The 24,043-nt window shown below is 51.1% G+C and overlaps 1 long non-coding RNA gene across 7 annotated transcripts in view; it reads left to right on the plus strand.

Annotated features, from left to right (window-relative positions):
- The window catches only part of LOC106824820 (uncharacterized), a 454,906-nt gene that overhangs the window by 60,835 nt on the left and 370,028 nt on the right, over positions 1–24,043 (plus strand). For all 7 annotated transcript variants that reach the window (XR_011493359.1, XR_011493365.1, XR_011493361.1 and 4 more), the window contains exon 4: positions 8,280–8,622. This is a non-coding gene — a long non-coding RNA (uncharacterized lncRNA). The remainder of the gene's footprint in view (positions 1–8,279; positions 8,623–24,043) is intronic.

Raw genomic sequence — 24,043 nt, forward strand, 5'->3', positions numbered from 1 at the left:
TCTGTGTGACTCGACGTAAAGACCTGCTTCTGTGAAAGTCAGAAGTGCATTCCGGAGTCACAAGCCTGACCTCCCGGAAGCTCAGCTAATCTCGGTTTTAAAGAGGAGTCGGAACAAAGGGAGTGATTATGGGATGTGTGGAGTGTGGGATGTGGGAAAGGGCAGCTGCTGCAGGTTGCCTGGTGGAAAACTTCTTCTTGAGGAAGCAGCTCGTGCTGAGGAAGCCAGCTCCCCAGCCCCCAAGGGAGTGGGAGCCCATGGTCATGCTGAGCTGGGGACCCAGATCCCAAAGCGAGACAGGGGTTCGGTGCGAGGATGGGCCACGGAGACTTACAGACTGATGGTCCTGGGTTCAAGTCCACCCCTTGCTGGCTGCATAACCTTGAGCCAGGTGCCTACACTTCCTGTGCTGTGATTTGGGGATATGAGGTCTGACTCTGGGGTGTGAGCCTTAATGGGGGAATTAAAAGAGGCCTCTTTGTGGTGGCAATTAATAAATGCTTTTTCTTGTCTCCTTGCTTATTTTATTTTTTTGCTGAGGGAGATCGGCACCAAGCTAACATGTGTTGCCAATCTTCCTCTTTTTGCTTGAGGAAGATTGTCGCTGAGCTAACAGCGGTGCCCATCTTCCTCTGTTTTGTATGCGGCACGCCACCACAGCATGGCTTCATGAGTGGTATGTAGGTCTGCACCTGGGATCCAAACCCACAAGCTCCAGGTCACCAAAATAGAGCCCGCGAACTTAACCACTATGCCACCAGGCCGCCCCCTCCTTCCTTATTTTGAGCATTACTCTCTACCCCTACCCTGAGTGACTTTCTCCTTCTTCCAACTTACATACCTCTTAGGGGCTGCGTGATTTGGGCCTGAAAACAGCTCCAGTCCTGGCAGAGCTCACCGAGGTCCTGGAGCCCGTCGACTGCAGTTTGCGGGCTTAGGCCTTACATGGACTGTTTCTCGTGGCCCCATTTCTTTGATGAGATTTGAAGGTCTTTGTGGGCAGGGACGCGTGTGAGATCTTGAGTCTCCTTCGAAGCTACGTTCCTGGAGAATGTGTGTACCCTAAAACTTGTCTATGCTCAGTCTTCAAGGCTGATCTTACTGTCGTGTCAACAGCTGTCTCCTTGAGTCCCTGTTGGGTGGCTCGCTTCCCTGGCAGTTTGCCCCTTTGTTCATGGGGATTTGATTGACATTTGGGTCTTTGCTGACCTTTCCCTGAGGGATTTTGTGGGCAAGGGCAAACAAAAAGAACTAAAAAAAAACAAAACAAAACAATCAAACTTTGAAGGTTCGTCATCTGTGGAAGGAAAGTGCTCCTGACTTCCCTCAGCTCCTTTTAGTGTCTCAGTCCCCTCAGGCTGTGAAGGAGAGTGGAGGTGAGCGGATTAAGTGGAAGGTTGCCTTGTATTGAGGACCTGCTGTGTGAAAGGGCTTCTGTAGGTTCTGTCTGCTTGTCCCCCTAACGGCACAAGGCCGGACCCATTTTGCAGATATGGATGTCGAGTCAAAGAACTGGAGCTCAGGTTTTCACACCTTGGAGCTGACGTTCTCACCCTGGTCTGTTTGTCTATAAAGCACTGGTCATCACCTGACGGGGCATCCTTCTCCCTTTCTTGCCCCCCTCCTGTCTGTCTGCCTCTTTCTCTCTCTTAAAGTTGCTATTGCTGTTCATCTCTGGTCTGGTCTACTTGGTGAAGAAGAGGTTCTTGTGAGGTAACCCCGGGGATCTGCTGTTAGGACCGTCGTACCCCTGTGACTGTTTGAGGCCTCCGTCCCATTGGGTCTGTAGGACAGCATGTGAGAAGTGCCCGCGTTCTGCTGGGGTGCTGCTCACAGGTTCCTCCAGGAGCGTTTGTTGCTCACCTGCAGGTGACAACAGGTGGTCAGGGCTCAGTTGTTTTGGGGAGACCTGTCTCCCTACTCCTGTCAGCCCTGAGCTTTGTGGAAATGATGTCACGGCTCAGGCCAGAGCTGGACGTTCTTCCCTCTCTGGTGAGGAGCCATGTGGAGAAGTGTGTCGTGGATGACATGTGGGACTTACTGTGGGAAAAAGTGAGACTTGGGACCCATGGACAGGTCACTGGGCTGGGACCGTTCTGGTCAGAGTCTGGCAGTGGATCTTCTTGATGACTTGGGAGTCTCTGCCCACTGCCATCTCCAGCTGCTGAGTTTCTGCTCTCTCCGTTTCTGTCTCCAGAACCTTCTTATCCTGTCAGCCTGCCCCCGGTCTTTCCCACTCCATAGTCCTTCTAAGGCAGGACACCTGGTGGTTCAGCTCAGAGGCTCTGGGGGCGGTGCCTGGGCTCCTGGCTCAGCCCCATCTCTGCCTCTCTCTGTGGCTTTGGGCATACCTCTTCCTGTGCCCCAGGGTTCTCGTTTGAAAAGGAGTTCATGCCTCACAGCGCTGTCGAGCTTACCTGACTTCAGACAGCCAGCGCTCTCGGAACAAGCCCCCAGGATTTCTGCCTATTCCCGGGCCGCTAGTCACTGGTCTTCTGCTGACAGTGCCCCCGCACCTGCCAGATTCAGGAGCAGTGCCTCTCCCAGGCATCGTGTGCACGGTCCACCCTTCTCGAGATTGGCATCTTATTCTGCATCCCGCGTGTCTTTCTTAGCTGGGTGACCTTGGATGAGTCACGGCCCTCTCTGGGCTTCGTTTCTCAGCTGTTCGGGAAGAGAAGTGAACCAGATTATTCCAGGGTTTCTTGTGGTCTGATGTGCTGGCACCTCTCGCACTCAGTGTGGTCCAGCCTCTCCTTCTCTGCCCCAGTTCCCGCCACCCCGCCTTGGTCACCTGGACGTTACTGGATACCTGTTGAGTTCCCACGGGCTGTGCAGGACTTCTGGAGCTTGGCCAAACCTAGATGTCACTATTTTTAAAGAATAGCTCTAATCACTGTACCTGGCAGAACTGTCAGCAGGACTCTGTTACCTAATGCAGGTGAAGGGCTTGTTCTCTGTGGGCCCCCCTGCCCCCTCCTGTGTCAGGAGTGTCACAGTGTTCAGCACGGCACAGAGCATCATCCGATTCTTCCTAACACTAGTGAACAGGGCTGGGTTCAGTTTGCATCTTCCAAGCCTAACGGAGGGGAGCAGCAACAGTACTAGCTGAGCAGGCTATTGTTAAGGGAGATGCTGACGTCCTGCGTGAGTTGTGAGCCCCCGTGGGCAGGTTCTTGTGTGGAGCGCTTTGTATACAGTCTCTCCTCCACGGATGAACCCCAGAGGATGTGCATTTCAATTCTTTATTTTTAGTAAACAGATGAGGAACTGCTTTCGGAGAGCTTAAGGGATGTATGTGCCCATGGCCAGCGAGTGATGGCAGCATTGGGATTCACACCCGGGTTTATTTGGTCCCCACGCACCCCGTCCTCCCATCCCCTGAGGGAGGGATTGGCTGAGTGTGAGGAGGAGTGTGTGTGGAAGGCTTGGGAATTCCAAAGCAGCTGATCTGTGTTATCCCAGCACACGTTGGGGAGAAACTGAAATGAAGCAAAAATAGAGTCTGTCAGCAGGAGGACAGCTGCCACTTTCTTGGGGAACGAATCTCCTTGATTTATCTTCCCAGGTTGGCCAGGCCCCCGCTCTTGGGGTATCACAGACAAATCATGTGAACACGGCCAGAGAAATGACTGCTCTCTCTTCGTCCGAAAAAGATAAAGTAGACACCTGCTTGGTGGTATCAGTGTTAAAGAAATGTTACCCCACAAACCTGAGAGAGAGAAAGAGAGGAGCCAAGACTGGGAGGCTTTCCTGACTCGATTCTTAGCTCAGAGGACCGCTTTCTCATCCCCTCCAGCTGGTGTGGCCCCCTTGGCTGGCTCTCAGAGGTGTTGGAGTCAACATCTGCTGACTTGTGCTCATGCTAAAATTAACAACATGACTGATGGCTGCTGCAAGAGAGGGAAAGAGAGCGAGAGAGAAAACACACACAGAGTCAAGGAGACAGAGAAGCAGAGGAGTGGGGCTGACACACAGCCACACACCCACTGGGAGATGCTCTTTGTGGCTCCCACCACGAACTCTGTCCTCTCACAACGTTGGTGCCAGGGAGGGCCGGACCTGCCTTTGCTCAGTCTGTGCCTTGTACCCCGTTCTCCAGACTGTGCTAACCCATCATACCTTCAGCCTTCCCATTCCCAGAGCATCCGTCCGTGCGTTCCATATTTAGGGGAACTTGTTATAGAATGATGCTTTCTTCATATTGAACAGGAAACAGAGGCAGCCTGCTTCTCATTTTTGTTTAAACTGTCCATTATAGGGTTTTGACTAGTGGAAATACCTGGTAGGGAGGGTCAAGAATGAAATGACATATTTGGGCCTGACAGCCCTTGGAAGGCAGAGAGGAAGGAAACTCAGCTAAGAGAATGGGGTGGGGGCTGTATTTTCTCGTGGGACAGTTCCGTGTCCCGTTCCGTGTCCCAGGCCAGAGCATGCTTCTTTGTGAAATGTTTGCCTTAGTGCCCCTGGGGGCAGGGTCAGCTGTGAGGCTGTGGGGCATGACAGTCTGGAGGAGCAGGGGAGGCTGGAAGGTGTCGATTCCCAGGCCTCGAGGGGAGTTCCAATGTTTTCAATATTCCAGCAAACAGACTTTCACAGGAGAAATAAAAAAAAAAAAAATCTTAATCATCTTTCTATTGAGGTAACGTGTAAAAAGGTGCACAGATCCTGAGTATACAGACAGCTTGATAAATGTTCCCAAGTGAACCTGTGTGCATAGCCAGCACCGGGGGAAGAGAACACTACCAGCATTTCCAAAGCCCCCTCCAGACCCTTTGCAGTCACCAACTGTCCCTTTCCTACTCGCTCAGGATCACCTTGTCCTGACTTCTAACAGCGTAGATTAGTTTGACCTGTTTGCATATTTAATAGAAATAACATCATACAGCATTCCCTTGTGTCTGGTTTCTTCAAAGTTACATTTGCGAGCCGTGTTCGTGTGTTGCCTGCAGTGGTAGATCATTCTCGTTGCTCTGTAATATTCCATTGTGTGTGTGCTTTTAAAACTCATTCTACTGGGTCTGGCCGGTTAAGTGCGCATGTTCCAATTCTCGGTGGTCCAGGGTTCGCCGGTTCGGATCCCCGGTGCGGATGTGGCACCGCTTGGCAAAAGCCATGCTGTGGCAGGTGTCCCACATATAAAGTAGATGAAAATGGGCACGGATGTTAGCTCAGGGCCAGGCTTCCTCAGTAAAAAGAGGGGGATTGGCAGCAGTTAGCTCAGGGCTAATCTTCCTCAAAAAAACAAAAACAAAAACAAAAAAAAACCCGTTCTGCTGATGGGTGAGAGTGGTTTCCAGTGTTGGGAAGGTGCTGCTGTGACCATCCTGCAATCTGTCTTTTGGTTGAACGTACGCACACGTTTCCATGAGTTTACACTTAGGCATGGAACGGCTGGGTCACAGGATGCACATATTTTGAGCTTTGTGGATAGGGCAAAACAGTTTCCCAAGCTGGTTGTTTGTCTTTCTTCAGGCTGCCTGCCCACCAGCTCGTATGACAATTCCAGTTCCACATCGAAGCTGACCCTTCGTACTGCCTGCCTTTTTCAGTTTGGCCAATCCATTCCAGAAAGAGCAAATGACTTGAAAGGAATCGCATAGGAGAGAAAATGAAATTGCCCCCTGAGAGCTCTCCTGTTCGATGATGCTAGAAGTCCTGATGCACACCGCCCCGCATCCGTGCTTTCTTGCAGGTGGAGCCGTGGCGGGGCCACCTCCTCCTGTGAGCATCAGTGCTTCCCCGGCCCTTGGTCGGGGACCGCCGCTTTGCTGCAGTAATACCCAATAGACCATGTCATAATTCTTCCCCAGGTGACAGAGCTTTCATGTCCCCAACCCCAACAAAACAAACCTGGCTTCAGACTCGCCTGTGGGCCTCCGTAAATATTTAACAGACTGTGTCCCCCGTTCTCTCTCCTGCCATTAACTGGGGCTGGCACCATAAATCACTGGTCCCCTGCTCGCCGTAGGCAGCTGCTCTCAGCCGACAGGACTCCGGTCCTGACGTTCTGGTGCGATGCTGCTCCTGGGCTGCTTCCTGGGGCTGGCAGCTCCTTCTGGTTGCTGTAGGAGCCGAGGATGAAAGAGGGACATGTGTGAGGCACCCTGGGACAGACCGTACTAAAGGACAGACTTGAGGGAGACCTGTTCCATTTGATGCATAAAATAATGGCTGCTGTGGCACTCATAATATGCGCCCGGCAACACGCTCAGTGCTTTATGGTGATTATTCCGTGTCAGCCTCACAGCAGTTCTATGAGGCAAGTAGAAATGATTTACCCCCATTTTACAGATGAAGAAACTAAGGGTTAAAAATATTTCTCCAGAGTAACATAACTACAAAATTTGGTAGTTTGACTTTAGACTTTAATGTTTTAGCTGCTATCCTGTGCTTCTCTCTTAGGGGCTGACATTTAGACACTTAAGCTTCCTTCTGAGCCCATCTTTCTCTTGGGTTCTTCTAAAAGCTGTGTCAGGTGGGTTTACATGGGATAAAGGGAGCTCACCTGTGAGCTGTGACTCCTAGTCAAGAAAAATACTTCAGAGGATCTGTGCTCTCTGGCGTGGTTGCTATGATAGACAGGGTAATGGCCACCCCGAAGATGTCCGTGTCCTAGTCTCCAGAACTATGTGAATATGTTACTTTACATGTCAAAAGGGACTTTGCAGATATGATTAAGGTTCAGGACCTTGTGATAGAGAGATTATCGTGGGTCATCTGGGTGGCGCCAGGGTAATCTCCGGGGTCCTTAAAGGTATGGGAGGGAGGGAGGTGGGTCCATCAGAGAAGGAGATGTGAGGCTGGAAGCAGGGCAGAGAGATGCTATGTTGCTGTATTTGAAGATGAAGGAAGGGATGTAAGCTCAGGCATCCGAGAGCAGCCTCTAGTAGGTGGAAAAGCCAAGGAAACAGATTCTTCTTAGAGCTTCCACAAGGAATACAGCCTGCCAACACCTTGCTTTTAGCTCTGTGAGACCTGTGTTGCACTTCTAACCTCCAGAACTGTAAGATAGTGAATTTACCTTGTTTTATACCATTAACTGTTTGACAATTTGTTATTGCAGCAATGGTTGCTGTTGATGATAGTTGGTGTAATGGTCAAGCTCATGGGCTTTGGAGCCAGACTAACTGATTTCAAACCCCTGTTCTGTAATTCTTTAGCTGTGTGACCTGGGAAAAGTTGCTTAACTTGTCTGGGCCTCAGCTTTCTCATCACTAAAATTGGACAAGAATAGTTTAGAAGATATAGAGTTGTGTGAGGATTAAATGAGGATTCTTTGCGTGTGAAATGCCTGCAGGTTAGTTTTAGCTACAGCCATTCCTAGTCAGCCTTTGTCACTAGCAACGCAGAGAGGTGGGATCAGGGCGCAGACTCAGGAGAGAGACTGTCTGGTCTCAGAGTTGGGCTCCACTCTTTGCGGTTTGAAGCAAGGTAGTCGTCTGGGTCCTGTGTCCTTATCTGGAAAAAGGGGGCAGGAGTCTCAGGGTGGTTGGGGGGTTGAATCAGATGGGAGCCAGAGCTTTCAGCAGAGTAAGAGGCTTCCCAAAGGGCCGTTGCTGTTATCATCCGGTGGGTGGTGGCTGTGGGACGTCAGGCCCTGTGCATTGTATATCGATGTGTTCTTCGGTTATCTTTAAAATGGTTTAAGTTCACCAGGTTGGGGAGACAAATGTCTCCCCCTATAGCTGGAGCAGCCCTGGGGCCCTGGTAGGCACTCAGTAATTGCCGAATGAATGAGTAAAAGAGGAATGGGTGCCGGCCCTGCCCTGAAGAAGCTCGCAGTACCCGACGAGGCCTGGAGCGATGCCAGGGCTCTGTGGCTGTGTTTAAAAAGAAACTAAACAAAGAACGACTTCCTACCAGCTGACCCCAAACCCCCTGAGCTCACAACAGGGACCTCAGCCCCACAGGGGAGTCAGGGCTGCCTGCCAGGCCTGGCCGTGCTGTGAACATCCGAAGCCAGCCACCTAACCTTTCAGGAACCTTCTCTTCTCATCTTCATGATGGACGGACGTACCTCAGCTCCCTCTGCTCTCCCAGGGTAGTTCTGAGGAGCTCTAAGCAGTCGAAAGTTCTGCCTGTGGGAGGCGACACTCTCCTGAGGCCCCCCTGTCTCCCCCCTGACCTGAATTTGGGTACCAGAGCTATAGGGCATTATTTTTAGTGAGTTCCCGTCTAAATATATTAGGGTCAAATATAAGGAAGGGAGAGTAACTGACGACTGCTCTCGGTCCGTGATTGTAACAAGATTGATTTTTCTTTCTTCCTGTCCCCAGGCCTGATCTTTTGACCAGAAAGAAATTAAAAAGATGCCTGCCATGCTGGCTGCGCCCGTCAGCTGCATGCAGCTTCGTTCAAGGATTTTTGGAGCCCTGTGGATTTACAGTGATACTCGGCCGCCTGGGGGATCACGCTGGTGGACGCATTCTCTGGAATTAAGTATCCCGGCACATTTCTGGATGCTGAAGGTGGTTTTAAGGAAGGCCCCGGCTGAGCGCCTTGTGGATTCCTGCAGCCTGGACGCCTGTGGGGGACAGAGGACTGAGCTCTCTGTCCTTCTCTCGGACTGAAATGTTTGGTTGGGTCCATGCCAGCTCCCTTGGGGGCTCCCTATGAAACGTAAGTCCCGTCACACATCTCGTGTGCACACATCTCATGCGTGTTCCATCAAGCGTTCACCCCAGCTTTAGGTGACGCTGGCCTGGCTGGTGGTAGAGAGGTCACTGTGACGTGGCCGGCTCTCAAAAGAGGCTGGCGTCTCATGAGCTTGCTCTTTATGTCTGGCACGGTGCTGGGGGTTTGGGGGAGACAGATGGAAATGGGAAAGTCCCTCATGGGAGCTGCCACTGTTCCCTGTATTGACGTGTGTGCCTGTCCCCCTTTACTGATTTTCCTGGTTCACGTGTCTGTCTCTGTCTCCCAGACCGTAAGTGGCTTGACGGCTGGGGCCTCTTCCATGTGGCTTTGTGTCTGGAACACAGCGTGGTGCCTGGCACGTAGTGTGTCCTGCTGCAGAAAGGGTGCGTTAAGGCATGATTGTTAATGAATTAAGACGCCGAAGAGTCAGTAGTGAAAGTACGCATGAGGAGATAGTTTCTTGGCTCTGTGCTTACAGCTAGAAACGAGCAATGGAATGTCAGCCAGTACCTGTGGAGCTGGTGGGGCCTGGGTTTCAATCTCCTACCTGTATCCACTATGTGATGTGGGCAAGTGACTGCTGGGTTCCTTGTCCTTTTATTCCATGGAGGCGACGTGTTATTGTCCTTTACAGGATTGGTGTTGAGGATCACAAAATAGTCACTCGTGTGCCGACACTGGCTTCGTGCCTGGCATACAGCTGTCACTCAGCACGTAGTAGGTCACTGTTGGTGGAAGGAAGACTTCTGGGAAGGAGGGGCATGGCTTGGGCTTTGAAAGTGTTTTTGAGCAGAGCCAGTGGGCTGTGCTGGACATTGAACTTGGCACTGCTGGTTGGTGTGGACAGTTGATCAAAGGTCACAGTCCCTGGCGCCTGTGGGGAGGCTGAGTGGCAGGTCAACAGCAGGCGAGGGAAAGGAGCCTCCTGTCAGCACGATGGCGAGAGCAGCCGGACTCGGACTTGGCAGCCAAGGCCTGGTGTGGTTCTGCAGTTGGCGAGCAGAACGACTGGCCCCCTGGGTCCTGACTTGGCAGCTGTGAGGTTGGTGGCTCTGAGGGATGTTGCCTTAGTGTTGTGCCATCCACAGGAGAGTGTCAGCTCCAACAGCCAGTGCCCCGAGTGCTCAGGTCACCTGGGGCCACCTGGCACTTGGCTGCCAGGACCGCTCTTGGGGTGGGGCCTGGGCTGTGATTTGGTTGAGTTCCCAGTTCCGCTCATGCCCGATGGCATTTCTCAGCGAGACTTTCCCTGACCTTTCAATGCAAATACTGTCCCTCTGGTTGTTCCACACTGTTCTTGTTCACAGCTCCTAGATGTGGTGTAATATTCTCTTCATTTATGCAAAGTATTTGATTTCTTGTCTTTCTCCCATACTAGAAGGTACTCTCTGTGAAATCAGGAAACATGTTTGTCTTGCTCACAGGCTAAGCACACAGTAGGCATCTTATTGCATCGTAGTTGATCAGATCACATGATGACTTTTAGTGGTTTTCTTTCAGCTTCCCTGAAAACAGCAGACAAAAGGGAAACACTCCCTTTTTTTCCTGATTACTTTATTGAAGTCATAATGGTTTATAACATTGTGTAATTTCAGGTATACATTATTATTTATCAGTTTCTGTTTAGACTGCGTCGTGCTTACCACCAATAGTCAGTTTTTATCCATCACCATATATATGCGCCCCTCTACCCCTTCACCCACCCCCAAACCTCCTTCCCCTCTGGTAACCACTTATCTGTTTCTCTTTATCTGTGTGTTTAACTTCCACATGTGAATGAAATCATGCAGTATTTGTCTTTCTCTGACTTACTTCACTTTACATAATACCCTCAAGGTCCATCCGTGTTGTTGCGAGTGGGACTATTTTGTCTTTTTTTACGGCTGGGTGGTATTCCATTGTGTGTATATATATATATGTATATACCACATCTTCCTTAGCCATTCATCAGTCGATGGGCACTTGGATTTTTTCCACATCTTGGGATAGCTGGATCATTTGGTATTTCTATTTTTAACTTTTTGAGAAATCTCCATACTGTTTTCTGTAGTGGCTGCACCAGTTTGCATTCTCACCAGCAGGGTAGGAGTGTTCCCTTTTCTCCACATCCTCTCCAATGTTTCTTAGTTTTTGTCTTGGTGATTATAGCCATTCTAATGGCTGTTAGGTGATATCTCATTGTAGTTTTGATTTGCATTTCCCTAATAATTAGTGATGTTGAATATCTTTTCATGTGCCCTTGGCCATCTGTATATCTTTGGAAAAATGTCTGTTCATAGCCTCTGCCCATTTTTTGATCTGGTTGTTTGTTTTGCTGTTAAGTTGTATGTGTTCTTTCTATATTTTGAAAATTAACCCCTTGTGGGATATATGGTTTGCAAATATTTTCTCCCAGTTGGTGGGTTGTCTTTTCTTTTTGTTCATGGGGAAACACTCTCTTTTTGAGCATCTGTGTACCTTAATCAGCCCAGCAGTTCCACTAGGTGGGCAATGGTGTGTCCGTTTTATAGTTGACAACTTTGAGGCTTTGAGGGACCATGTAACTTACCCAAGGTTGTTTATTTATTTTTTTAAATTATTTTTTATTTATTTTTTTTTGAGGAAGATTAGCCCTGAGCTAACATCTGCCACCAATCCTCCTCTTTGTGCTGAGGAAGACTGGCCCTGAGCTAACATCCATGCCCATCTTCCTCTACTTTATATGTGGGACGCCTGATGCATCATGGCCTGCCAAGTGGTGCCATGTCTGCACCTGGGATCCGAACTGGTGAACCCCGAATTGGAATGTGTGCACTTAACTGCTGCGCCAGCGGCCCGGCCCCGCCAAGGTTGTTTATCCAAGAGAAGGCAGAGCAGGAAGCTGAGAGGGTGTGTGTGTGTGTGTGTGTGTAGCACTGCCTGCTGTGGAATGCTCTTGGGGTCCTTAGAGCTGGGTGCCCACTTGGTCCTTTGGGAGAGAGAGACTTTCAGTAAGCACTCTGTCCCCTACCTTGTGGAGGAGGCAGGTGCCGTGCTTGGCCCTGGGATGAAGTGGGGTTGGGATCGTGGTCCACCCCCGTGAGGCTCAGGGTCTTCAAGGAGCCTGTGCCCTCGGTGAGGAGGGATTTGCAGCACAGTGTACTGTGTCCGAGCAGGGCAGGGAGGGGCTCTGGAGGCTCCAGGGAGACTTGGAGGGCTGGGGGCTTTGGCTAGGCTTGCTGTGGTGAGCAGAACTGTTCTGGGGACGTGAGGGGCTCAGCTAGGAAAGTGAGTGGGGGAGCCCAGGGCACAGGTCTGCCCCTTCCCTTCTGCCTTCCTGGGCCTCTCGCACCTCTTCTTGCCATCTCTTCCCACCCTCCCGCTGTGGCAGCTGTATCTCACTTATCACAAGGCCCACAGCCCTGCTCTTTCTCCTTTTATCAGTTACTCCCTCAAACAACCCCATTGTGGTGGTCCTGGTTATCTCCTGCTCCTCCCGGGAGGGCGAGGGTGGGCTTGGGCACCAGAAGACACAGAATGGTCATGGCGAGAAATAAGACTCATACTTCCCCTCCTTTCTGGCAGCTCGGAGCACCTGCCCTGCATCTGTGAGATTGCACTCTGTCGACACTGATGCAGGAATGATCGCCATTTATTACGCCACGCTCTGTGCAGGGCATGTGGCAGACGTGATTCCATTCCAGCCCCAGACCAGACCTATGGAGTGGGCACTATTATTGTGGTCATTTGTAGTGTTGAAGTATCTGGAGCACAGAGAGGCAAAGCAGGTCTCCCCAGGGCACACAGGCAGTATCTGAACACAGTTCTCTCTGATTCCAGAGCCACTGGGCCACACAGCCCGGAGCTGAGAGATGCAACTTCTACTCCCTTCTTGCTCCCCCAGTGACTCTGTGACCTCGAGCTGATCGCCTCCCGTCTCTGGGCCTTTGTACCCTCAGTGATAGGGAAACTGTCTAATTTCTCTTCTAAGCTGGGACACTTGAGAGTGAAAGGAGCACTGTGACACTGGCTCCGGGACAGCAGGGTGTAAACTAGGAGGGTGCTGGGCAAACCAGACCCAGTGGCCCCTGGACTCATTAGTTAGATGGAGGGTAGTGCTGGTGGTGGTGCTGCTACTGATGCTACTGGTGTTGCTGCTGGTCCTGGTGCTGGTGGTGTTGGTGGTGCTGGTAGTGCTGGTGCAGATGCTCCTGGTCCTGGTGGTAGTGCTGCTGGTACTAATGGTACTGGTGGTGCTGGACTTGATGCTGCTGCTGTTGCTGGTGCTACTGGTGGTGATGGTTGTGGTGGTGGTAATGCTGGTGCTCCTGGTCCTGGTGCTGCTGCTGCTACTGGTGGTGTTTGTTGGTGGTCTTGATTTGGTGGTGATGTTGATGGTCGTGGTGCTTCTCCTGGTATTGACGCTACTGATGCTGGTGGTCCTGGTCGTGGTGCTGCTGCCACTGCTGCTGGGGTTACTGGTGCTGCCGCTAATGCTGCTATCTCCTGGGTCCAAGTTGGCTCCTGCAGTTTCTCCTTGCAATTGCTCAGGCAGTTTGCATTTCTGCTTATGGCACAGGAACTTGGCCTAATCTCTTCATCTCACAAGTCTGCCTTTAGCTGGTTGGAAGAACCCATTTCTCTTTGAGCCTGTTTGCCCAGCCTGCTGCTAGAGCAGGCCTTATCTGTAATTTCTTTTAACTGATGGGCCCCTGTTGGTGATAGAGAGCACACACTCTAGCCCTGGGCTGAGGGAGACAGTGCTGCCCCCTCACCTACACACACACACCAGCCAGCGTTCCCAGAGATGGCTTAGTGCCCCAATAGGAGTGCCTGGCTCCCCTGGAGTCTGCACAGGGTTACCATGAGAGAAGGGCTGTGACTCATTCTCCAGGCCAAGTCTGGAGACCAGGGGCTCTCAGTGAACAGTCATGGGCTTGCTTAATGGCTGGTGTTTACGAACACTTGGAATGTCCCTGGTTAACCTTCCAACCTGGCGAGGTGGGTGTGGCCCTCTTTTTACATATGAAGAAACTGAGGTTCAGAGAGATCCAGAAAACTGCCACGCTCATCTCTGGAGAGAGCGGAGAAGCTGGTGTGTGCACGCCAATCTGTCGGCCTTCAGCCTCCCTATTCCTGCTCCGCCAGTGGTTCTCTGCGTGTGTGATGCCAGGTGCAAGATGATTTTAGGTTATACGGGTCAAACTTTAAAAAAAAAAAATACTTTTTTCATATTTACTTTAACTTGAATTAGAAAAAGATCATCCTTGGCACAGGAGACTTGTGATTTTGTAGATATTACTACTTAGGATGTAGATATTTAAGTTAAAAGGATAGGTCAGTTTTGCAAAAATATTAAGGTGGCAACAAATGGACATAGCCCTCCTGAAGAGGGCTGAATTTGGAGTGCAGGTCCTTGCTTTGACTGTGGTCTGTTCCTTTGGCTGTGTGGCTCTGGCCACATCGCTGGGGACAGTGTCACAGCCTGTGACCAGAGTAGGTGTGTCCTGCGTCATGCTGCGCATTGAGTCCACCGTGGTCCTCCCTAAATCCAGGAGAGTCGTGAGGAAGTGGCTGCACAGCTCAGTCTGGAGCTAGATTGAAAACAGAAAGGATCCCAGGACGATAGTGCTTTATAATCCGGTAATTCTGCTCCAGTTGACAGCGGCTACTCGTCTCGGCCCTGCCAACTCTGTTATATATATAGGGCATCCCAAGTTTTCCAATCAACCCCTCTATTACTGAGACTGAATGATGGAGTAGTAAATATTCCCACTCTGCAATCAATTGATGACTCATTCACTCATTTTTTCATTCATTTCGCCTCAATAAACAGGGGACGATATAACCTACTCCAAGGGTTTATTGTGAGAGTTAAGTAAGAGCACATATTGAAGGGCCTAATTCAATGCCTGACATATAATAGGCACCCCTGGAATATAGCTCTTTTTAAATAAAATGTTAAAATGGAATTAGAAGATTAAAACATATAGGCATGTAGAGATAAAGAATACTGAGGGTCACTGAGTTACTAAAATTTAACATTAATTTAGCTCTGAGTTTCCTCATTAGCACAACACGCTGAATGGGTTATATTTGTGTCTCAATCAAGGATTGGCTGACTTTTTCTGTCATGGGCCAGATAGTAAATATTTTCGGCTCTGTGGGCCATATGGTTGTGTCGCCATTGGTCAGTCCTGCCTTTGTGTCTGGAAAGCAGCCAAAGCTGATATGTAAATGAATGGGCGTGGCCGTGTTCCAATAAAACTTTATTTATAACAACCGTAATGGGCCCCTAGGCCATAGTGTGCCCTTTGATCTAAATGGAGGGAACCTGTTTGTTTTTGAAAGAGAGAAACTTCCTGGATCATAAACACTGAAAAAAATTTGTTACACGATGTAGTCTTTATCCGAGGCTTGTTAAGCAGCATAAGGTCAGTGCTTTCCTTGGGGTTTTAGGGAAAATACAGAAAAAGGGCTTCACACTGCTAGTTCCTTTGCCATTTATTTAGCAAAGCTTTATTGAGGACTTACTGTGTCCGGCCTCTGATGTTGACCCACGATAAAACCTGAAGGCATGTGGGCTTTGGCAGGGGTTGCTGCATTGGTAAGGGGTCACTCAGTGATGATTTAGGGATGTCAGATCAGAGTGTTCTCAGTGTTGGCTGCTCTGTGTAGTCCCTGAATTACACACAGCCCTCAATGCTCATTTGAGTGCCGGGCCTGAGCTCCAGACACAGCCGCTCAGGGTTCTCCATCTCAGGGTGGCCGGGAACCTCATATGAGATCCTTGCCCCCTTTGACCAACACCTGCAATTATTGGAAGAGTGTGGTTTTTGCAGTGAAACACAACCAGATTTTGAAGCTTTGCTGTTTCACAGCTGTGTGACCTTGCTCTAATTCCTCAACTCTCTGAGCCTTGCTTGCTTCATCTGCAAAATCGGAACCGTAAGACTGCTGAATCTCCAGTTCTTAAGTTCTTACCCGAGTGTGGCCAGCTGGTATCTGCTCTTTCAGCGTTAGTTCCTCCCCATGGGGGTCTGGTGGCTGCTGGCCTCCCCCCTCTTTCATCTCAGGAAGCTGTGTCCTGGCTTTTCCAGCTGGAGCCTGTGGCTGGGAGGATTACAGGCCCCTCCTCCTGGTTGCTTGTTCAGGGCTTGAGAAAACACTGGCCTCTGGAATTCCAGAGTTAATGAAAGGGGCAGGTTCCAGGAGGGTCTCTGTTTGACCTGCCACCCCTCCTCCGACCCGTGTTATCCCTGAGCGTTTGGAGGCAATGAAAGGTTTATAGCAAAAGATCTCTCAAGCCGTGGGGTGGGACCGGGGCCTTGGCTGCTGGAATCCTGGGGCAAGGTGGGTGAGTTTGAGCCTCTTCCCCATGGTGCCTGGTTAACACGAGGGAGGCACCAGGAACAAGCCTGGGGGCACGGCGGGCCATCTTGGGAGAAGGGGGGATATGTGAAAAAGTTGGGGCGTGATTCTCAGCTGTCCAGAAGAGGGGCTGAGCCAGGGGCTGTGTGAGAACTGGGAAAGAAGAACCAGTTGCCTTAAACATACAAAAAAGGAAACTTTTTTTCATTGTTCTGACCTTGGGACCTAAGAGGTCCATTCAGTAGGACTGGTGGGGTCAGGTGAAGAGGACGGGCCTTTGTTGACTGATACAGTTTCAAGATACAGTCTCTGTTTCTGGCTCTTGGAACCTTCAGGAAAAACTCTGGAGATCAGAGCGAGGCTGTGAAGTGCCATGGCTTAGGATGTGGGAGGCCAGAGCTGGGCGGTAAAACTGCCAGGATGGATGGGCTGCCCTGGGTGGGCTCGTCCCAGGCAGATGCGCAGGCACGGTCTGTGTCTGCCACTGCGGGTCTCGGGGGGCTGTGGTGGGCCCGCCAGGAGCTGCATGGCCTTGGCCGTGAGCGTGAGTCCCGTCTGCCCTGGCTGCTCTCCGGGAAGTGGATTATTTCCTGCGGTGGGGGATGGGGAGGCTTCGTCCCCCTTTCTTTGTCTTGGCAAAGTGTTGGTCGCGCTGATAGCTGGTTCTGCTGGGCAGTCCCTGGGGTGGGGGGTCTTCCCATCTATCTATCTGCCACCATCTCTGACTCCACATGGGGTGGGGGTTCTGGGGAGAGAGGTCAGTTCCAGCTGATTACTAGGAACTGCCTCTACCCCTCTCTCCCCCATGGAGCCTTATCTGGCTCTCTTTGAAGAGCAGCTGCTCATGGTAAGGTCTGTGAGTCACTCAGAGGTTCGGCATTGCGTTTAGCGGGAGGCGATGACATAAACAAATAAACATTAGCCAGGACAGGCTCCCAGATTCCTGCTCCCCTGGGGCCCTGGAAACTCCTTGTTGCATGTTCAAGGAACAAGAGGATGCTCATCACAAACAGAATTTTCCTGATGGAGAAACACTCTGGGGAGGTTGTCGGGGCGTGTTAGAAAATCCGGGACCATGTAAGTGCCGGGGCTTACTGGCTGTGTGATCTTGGGTGGGACACTTGGCCTCTCTGGGCCTTTGTTTCCTCCTCTGTGAAGCCAAGTTTTTGTGAAAGTTAGATGACCTGAGATGTAAAACCTGGTCGGTTTTTGGTTCCCTGACTCCGAACGTGACACACAGTGAACTCTGAATCTAAGCCAGATTTGCGAGTCAGATTGGTTTTGTGACTGTCTTATTTTTCCAGTTGTTGAGTGAGTCAGCTCGGGCCCTTCTTGGGACTTCTCTGAGGCTCCAGCTCCTCATCTTTCAATGAGGTGGCGGTCCTTGCCTTGTGGCCCTCACATGCTTGGTGAGAGGACAAAATGGCCAGACGATGTGGCTGTGTAGGGCTGCCTTCACAGTCAGGCGTGATGGCTGAGCCTGATTCCTTGGGGAAGGAGCGTGGAGGTGGCAGAGGTGATGGCGTGCAGCACATTTCTCAAGGTTTAAGGCCAGGCAGCACAAGACTGCTGAGGCGTGTTCAAGATGCAAGCACCCTGCCTCCCTTTAAAGTCCTGGAACTCCGGGCATCCTGTGAGTGTCCCCAACTCTCTGCTTTCCACTGTCCTTCAGAGCAACTTACCGGATTCCAGAATCTGCTGTTGAGCTTTGGGGTCATTTCTTTGCACAATGTGAATCGTCCAGATCTGAAAACACAAAAAGCAAGAAGCCACAAAGGGTCATTTAACAAACCCCCACTTCCTGCCTCCAGGATTAGCAAATGTTAAATGATGTGACTGTTTCCTTTGCATCATTGCTTTGGAAGAAATAAAGAAAAAAATTAGAGATAAAGTGGAAGTCCGTGGTCCCTCTTCTCCCATTCTCTTTCCTTCCCTTCATAGAAGTACTTCCTGAATTTGGACTCATAGATTATGTTCTTACACTTTTACTACAAATCTCTTTGGTGGCTATTTGTAGTACCGTTTTGTGTGTTTTAAAGTTCATGTGGGGTGGCATATCCTAGGCATCTGGTGACTGCACTTTGCTCTTTTCCTTCCCTGTTATGTTTGGGTGATGCTGCTGTTGGGTTCGTTCCTTCATGCCGCTCGTGGTGCATTTTGGGTTGCTTGCAGGTTTGTGCTGTTGTAGCTAGTGTTGGCTGTGCTTCCTTTCACACATCTCCAGGTGCATGTGGGGGTGTCCCCTTGGGCACAATGACCAGAGAGTGCACACTGTCACAGTGTGCACACTTGGCAGAGGGGCCACGCTGCTGTTCCGCTGGGATGATCTGTTTACTGGGTGTCTCCCGAGAGCCTGTGAACTCCTTGAGGACGGATGTGATGCTGTATTCCTGAGTTGGATCGGCAGTGCCTGGCACCTGTTCCAGCTCATTACGTGCTTGAATGGGATGAATTCTGGAAGGAGGTGAGGCGGGCACCGAGGGCAGGACCAGGGTCCGTGTGCGGAAGGAGCGGTGCCCGGGTGGCCCTCTGCCGAAGCAGTGCTTGCTCAGCAGAGAGAACAAGGGAGTGGGCGTAGTGGAGAAATTGGTGCTGAAAGGATACTCTGAAGGGGCCGGCAGAGGTGTCTAAGCCCAGATGGATGTCACTAGGCTGGACACAAAGGGTTCAGAAACCATTCCTGGGTGGCCTTTGGGGAACTGGATGAAGCTGAGTTTGTGTGGGTGTGGAGAGCTGAGGGGGACACGGGTGCTGGACTGAGAGCCAGAGCTGGGTGAAGTCCGCCCCACCCTTGCTGAGCCGCTGGCTACACAATGTCCCCATCGTGGGGGACGGAGAGTCACCATGACTACTCTGGGAGCCAGTCTCAGCCAGGGTTTCCAGCAAAGCCTGCAGCTCAGGAGAGTTGAAGCAGAGGAGGAGGGCTGGAGCAGCAGTTTATAGACTGTCCAGAGATGAAATTGCTAGAAGGAAGATGTGTGCTGTGAAACAGCTGAGAGAAACACGAGAATGAGAAGATTGAACACAACGTTTGAGAGGTTTTTTTTCTTTCTAAAAATATGATTAGAAATGGAAAATTGGGGTTGGGTAATGGGAGAATAATTGTGTATATACTATGAAAAAGCCTTTTTTTCTTCATAAGCATTTTTCCTGATGATAAAACGAATGCCAGGTCTTTGGAGAAACTGTGAAATGTGTAAAAATGTATAGATGGTGGAAAAAAGTCCCATAACGCTCCACGGGAGAGCAACCCCTGGTACCCTTTGTAATAATAATAGCTCCTGTGAGTAGGGTGACCAGCTTGTCCTGGTTGTTCTGGGACTTTCCTGGGTTCAGCGCTGAAAGTCTCACCTCCTGGGAGCCCCTCAGTCCTGAGCAGACCAGGGTGGTGGTCACCCCACCTATGAGTTACGTTATGCCCTGAGGTTCAAGCATTTTGACGGCTCACACAGCATTGTCAGAGCGGTCACAGTGTTTGTTCGGCTCCAGCTGCGCGCGGGTCATTGTGCGAGGCCGCAGGCCATGGAAGTGGCTCCCGAGGCGATGCCCTGTTTTCTGTCCTCAAGGAGTTTACGGCCTGTCTTTGGTGCAAAGTAGGGAAAGGCCAGGAATCTCGGCAATATTTTCCCTGTGGTTGCACCGTGGGGATTTGAGGATTTTTTTCCTCTTTTGCGTTGTCTAGTTTTGCAGGTTGGTGCCAGGAGAGGGCGGACATTGGTTCAAATGCAGTGTTTGATACCTTCCCCCAATACAACACTTGGGTCCCCAAATGATGCTACTCCTTCTGTGGCTAGCTCACTGTTTCATGGTGGTGGTGGTGGTGATGGTGGTGATGGTGATAATGATGATCATGATGATGGTGATGATGTCAGCACCCATCATTCTGTGCTGTGTGGCCACCTCTGACCTTTTTGGGCCCTCAAAACACCCATGGAGTAGCCAGCGCCTGAGACAATAACCCCATTTCTCAGGCAGCAGACTGAGGCCCTCAGTAGTTAGGGGGAGGGAAGCTCACGCTCATCAAGTGCTGAACACACGTGGCCCCGGCCAGCTTCGGCAGCTCGGAGGCCACCCTCGTCCCCGCAGTTTAATTCTGAGGGGACCAATGCCGGTGAGGCGAGGCGGTTGGCCCTGTCAGCTCCATGGTAGGCAGGACCAGCTACATAATATGTGGAGCTCAGTGCAAAATGAAATGCAGACTCCCTTGTTCTGAATGATTAAGAATTTCTAGATGGTGACAGCATAGCATTAAATCGAGCCCTCAGCCCTTCTGAGGCTGGGTCCCTGTCTGCCTGCACGGGTCCCAGGTACAAGAAGCAGCCTGAGGGCAGCATGAGGTTGGGACCTGGCATCCACTTCCCCAGCCCAAGCACGTTGGGGCCAGGCTGTTTCCTGTGTCTGTAGAGCCCTGGCCTGGTAAAGTCCTGTGGGTGCTTCTGGGTGCCTGGCTTCTGTGGGAAAAAGTTTCCTTCACCCCCTTGTTCTTCCCCAGGCCACACGCACAAGTGCTCAGGTGGATGGTTAGGAATTTGACGGGCCCAGCTGCTGTCTGGGACTTGATCATGTTGTGCTGTCTGGTGGGCACGTGCTCTCCATCTCCTGCTTTGTCGTATGGACGCTGGCGCCTCCTACCTGCTCTTTGGTGTGCCGAGTGTTGCTGTCTCTGCTGGGACCTGATTGGTTTCAGGGGTGCAGACCTCTCACATGGTGCCCTGAGGGTGATGTCCAGGGGCCACCTTACCTGGAGGATAGAATTCCTCCAGGGGATGCATCTCTTGAGTTCCTACAGTGCTAGCGGTTCTCATTTGTGGCATCATCTAATCCTTACAACAGCTCTGGAAGGTTCGCAAGGTCATTGGTCATCTCTCCATTCAACTGATGCTTGCCGAGCACCGACTGAGTACCGGGCACCATGCTGAGAAATCGAGGCCCTACTGGTGTCACAGTCTAAGCCTTTTCTGTCACTTCATATGCAACAGAGTGCATTGGCTTCAGGGAGCCTGGTTTGACTCCTGGCTCTGCCGTTTGCTAGATGTGTGGCCTTGGGCAAATTATTTAATGTCTCTTGACCTCAGTCTCCCCATCTGTGAAGTGGGGTCATAATAGTCCTTGTTTGTGGTTGAATGTCTGGGTCTTTCCAAAATTCATAGGTTGAAGCCGTAACCCCCAATGTGATGGCACTTGGAGGGGGACCTTTGGGAGGTGATTAGGTTTAGATGAGGTCATGAGGGTGAGGCCCCCACGGTGGGATTAGTGCCCTTCTGAGAAGAAGAGGACAGGGATATCTCTCTCTTTTTATGCACACATGCCAAGGGGCGGATGCGTGAGCACACAGCGAGAAGGCGGCTGCCTACGAGCCAAGAAGCCGGCTTCTAGCAAGAACCAAATCTGCTAGCACCTTGGTCTTGGACTCCGCAGCCTGCAGAACTGCGAGAAGTAAATGTCTGTTGTTTAAGCTCCTGGCTGTGGTATGTTGTTACAGCATCCTCAGTGGACTAAGACAGCCTCTGGGTAAGGAGGTTTTGAGGCTTGAACGAGATATTATAGTGATGCATTTAGCACAGTGCCCAACACACACCAAGTGTTCGGTGAAGCCTGGTCCTCATTCTGGCCACCACTTTATAAATGACCTCAGGATGATTTCTAGAGGGTCAGGAACTTGCTGACCGTCACGCCATCAGTTCGTTGCGTGAGCTGGGCCCTTCTTCCTCCCAGTGGGAACGCCTTTCCACTCTGCCTTTGTGGATGGACCTAATGACCGCCTGGGTTACGTTCTCCTTCCCACAAGAGCCTTGAGAGGCAGAGCGAGATAGGGAGAAACGCCTGGCTGCTGCTTGCGGGGTTCATTAAGCCGTTCCTCGGGCTGCATTTGCTCTCTGGTTAGCCCTAAAATAAGTACCTCCAAATGCTTTGAGGTTTCCAGTCCACATTGCATTTTGAATTCACACAGCAGTGACATTTTGCATCTTCCTGCGGATGATAAACATTTAGATAGCAACAAAGATAATGGCAAAGGGAAAATGAGGGGAACTTCAGGCCTGGTCTGAGCAGGCTGTACCCCTTTGGTGTGATGAGTGGGTGAGAAATGGCTTGTGGACACCTGTCTGGTGTCCTGTGCTCCCGGGAGTTGGGATGACAGAGGTGTGAGGAGGGGCCTCTGTTTTGCTGCCTGGAGGAGCCTGTGCTTTCCTGAGGCTTCTGTGGTGGGACGTTTTAGTCTTGTTCCCATCCATTCTGTGAGAAGTTAAGGTCTTGAGCATGGTGTCATAGGGGGTGTCGATGGGTTGGGATTGATGGCACAGTTCTTGTGTATTCGTTTCCCTTTATTCAATGCCTCCTAGGTGCCAAGATTTAATAATTCTCATAGCAATCCCAAGGGCTAAATGTTTTCCGATCCTCTTCTCACAGGTGTGAAAACGAAGGCTCAGAGCCATCAGACATTACGCTAGCAAGCTTCCTCCCAAGCTTCCTCGGACTCCTGACCACGTTCCCCAGGCTGCCTGCTCCCTACCCCAGAAATGTCAAACGCATTGCACTAAATGCCAGGACTCTGATCCCAGATGGACAGAGGGTGCCCCACGGGGGCAGGGGGTGGCTGGATCTTTGAGCCTGAGGGAAGTGACACTAGCCCGCTATATTTACAGTCCTCGTTGTGCTTCTGCGGTGTCTCCGGAAGTCATAGCCCGCAGGCCGGCCCGCGCTCTGCGGGATGACAGGAAGTTATGTGCCAGCTCTGTTGGCTTGCTGGGTGGACACTGGCCTGGTGGTCATAGGGGAGACGGGGCAGAACAGGCAGGGCTGGTGGGAAGGAGGAAACCACTACAAACAACTCAGACCGTCTTGTGGACAGATTCCTGGATTATTACACGGCCACTCAAATGACCAGATTTGGGTCAGGAAGCCCGGGCTGCAGAAAGATAATGTGAAATCTTCATGTTTTTCCACCAAGTCCTTGCCATTTCAAAGGACTTTGCTTTCTAAGTTATCATCCTAGTGATTGTGGATTTTGGGTTTTCCAAGAGCCCAGGTTTTATGGAGGCTGTGAGGAGGGGATGGGGCAGGGCTGGGAGAGGGGTGGCAGCTGCGGAAAAGGAAGAGCGGGACAGGAATGTGCACATTCCACACCCAGCTTCTTCCAGATTAAGTTCCTCTCCCAACAGCGAACAAGGGGCCGATTCACGTGGCTCGAGTGGCCTCCCTTGCCTGGAGTTGAGTTCCTGTGCCTTCCAGTGACTAAGGAGGAAATTCCATTTCACTTATACTGTGGCCAGGCATCCTTCATGCCATTCTCTATCTTCATGTTGTGGCTGCCTCATCTTTTTGGAATTTGCCCTTTTTTCCTTTCTTTCTCTGGGTAATCTGTTGAGGCGATGACTCCATGAAACACAGCCAGATTTCGGTCTTCCACACGGTCGTTTTCGGGCATCCTGGCCTTCGTGTTTTCAAGGTGGTCAGCGGTTTGGAACGTCGGTCCTCATCCTTGTGCACACGTTCGCATCCCTCCATCCTTTAGGGTCCCGTGCCCAGTTTTTAGCTTGGGGTGGGACTCTGGTGAAAAATCCCCATCGTCTGGGACCTTGAGATAGGATCTCTCAGGTAGTCAGTGAATGGATGTGGATGTCTGCTGTGTTCTCAGGGTAGGGACTAGAAAGACGTGCCTCCTGCTCCCTAAATCCAGTGAAACCACCAAGAAAGAGTAGAAGACAGTGTTTAAAGTGAAGTGTCTCAGCGTGAGAAGGCCTGCATTTTCTTTTTTGAGGAAGATCAGCCCTGAGCTAACATCTGCTGCCAATCCTCCTCTTTTTTGCTGAGGAAGCCTGGCCCTGAGCTAACATCCGTGCCCATGTTCCTCTACTTTATATGTGGGACGCCTACCACAGCATGGCTTGCCAAGCAGTGCCCTGTCCACACCCGGGATCTGAACCGGCGAACCCTGGGCTGCCAGAGCGGGACGTGCGAACTTAACCATTGTACCACCGGGCCGGCCCCAGGCCTGCGTTTGAATCATGGCTTTCTTACTTCCCTAGCATGTGACCCTAGACCAGGTACTTCTCTGAGCCTCAGTTTCCCCAGC

The sequence above is a fragment of the Equus asinus genome, chromosome 12 (genome assembly GCF_041296235.1).
Source record: "Equus asinus isolate D_3611 breed Donkey chromosome 12, EquAss-T2T_v2, whole genome shotgun sequence".
Lineage (NCBI taxonomy): Eukaryota > Metazoa > Chordata > Mammalia > Perissodactyla > Equidae > Equus > Equus asinus.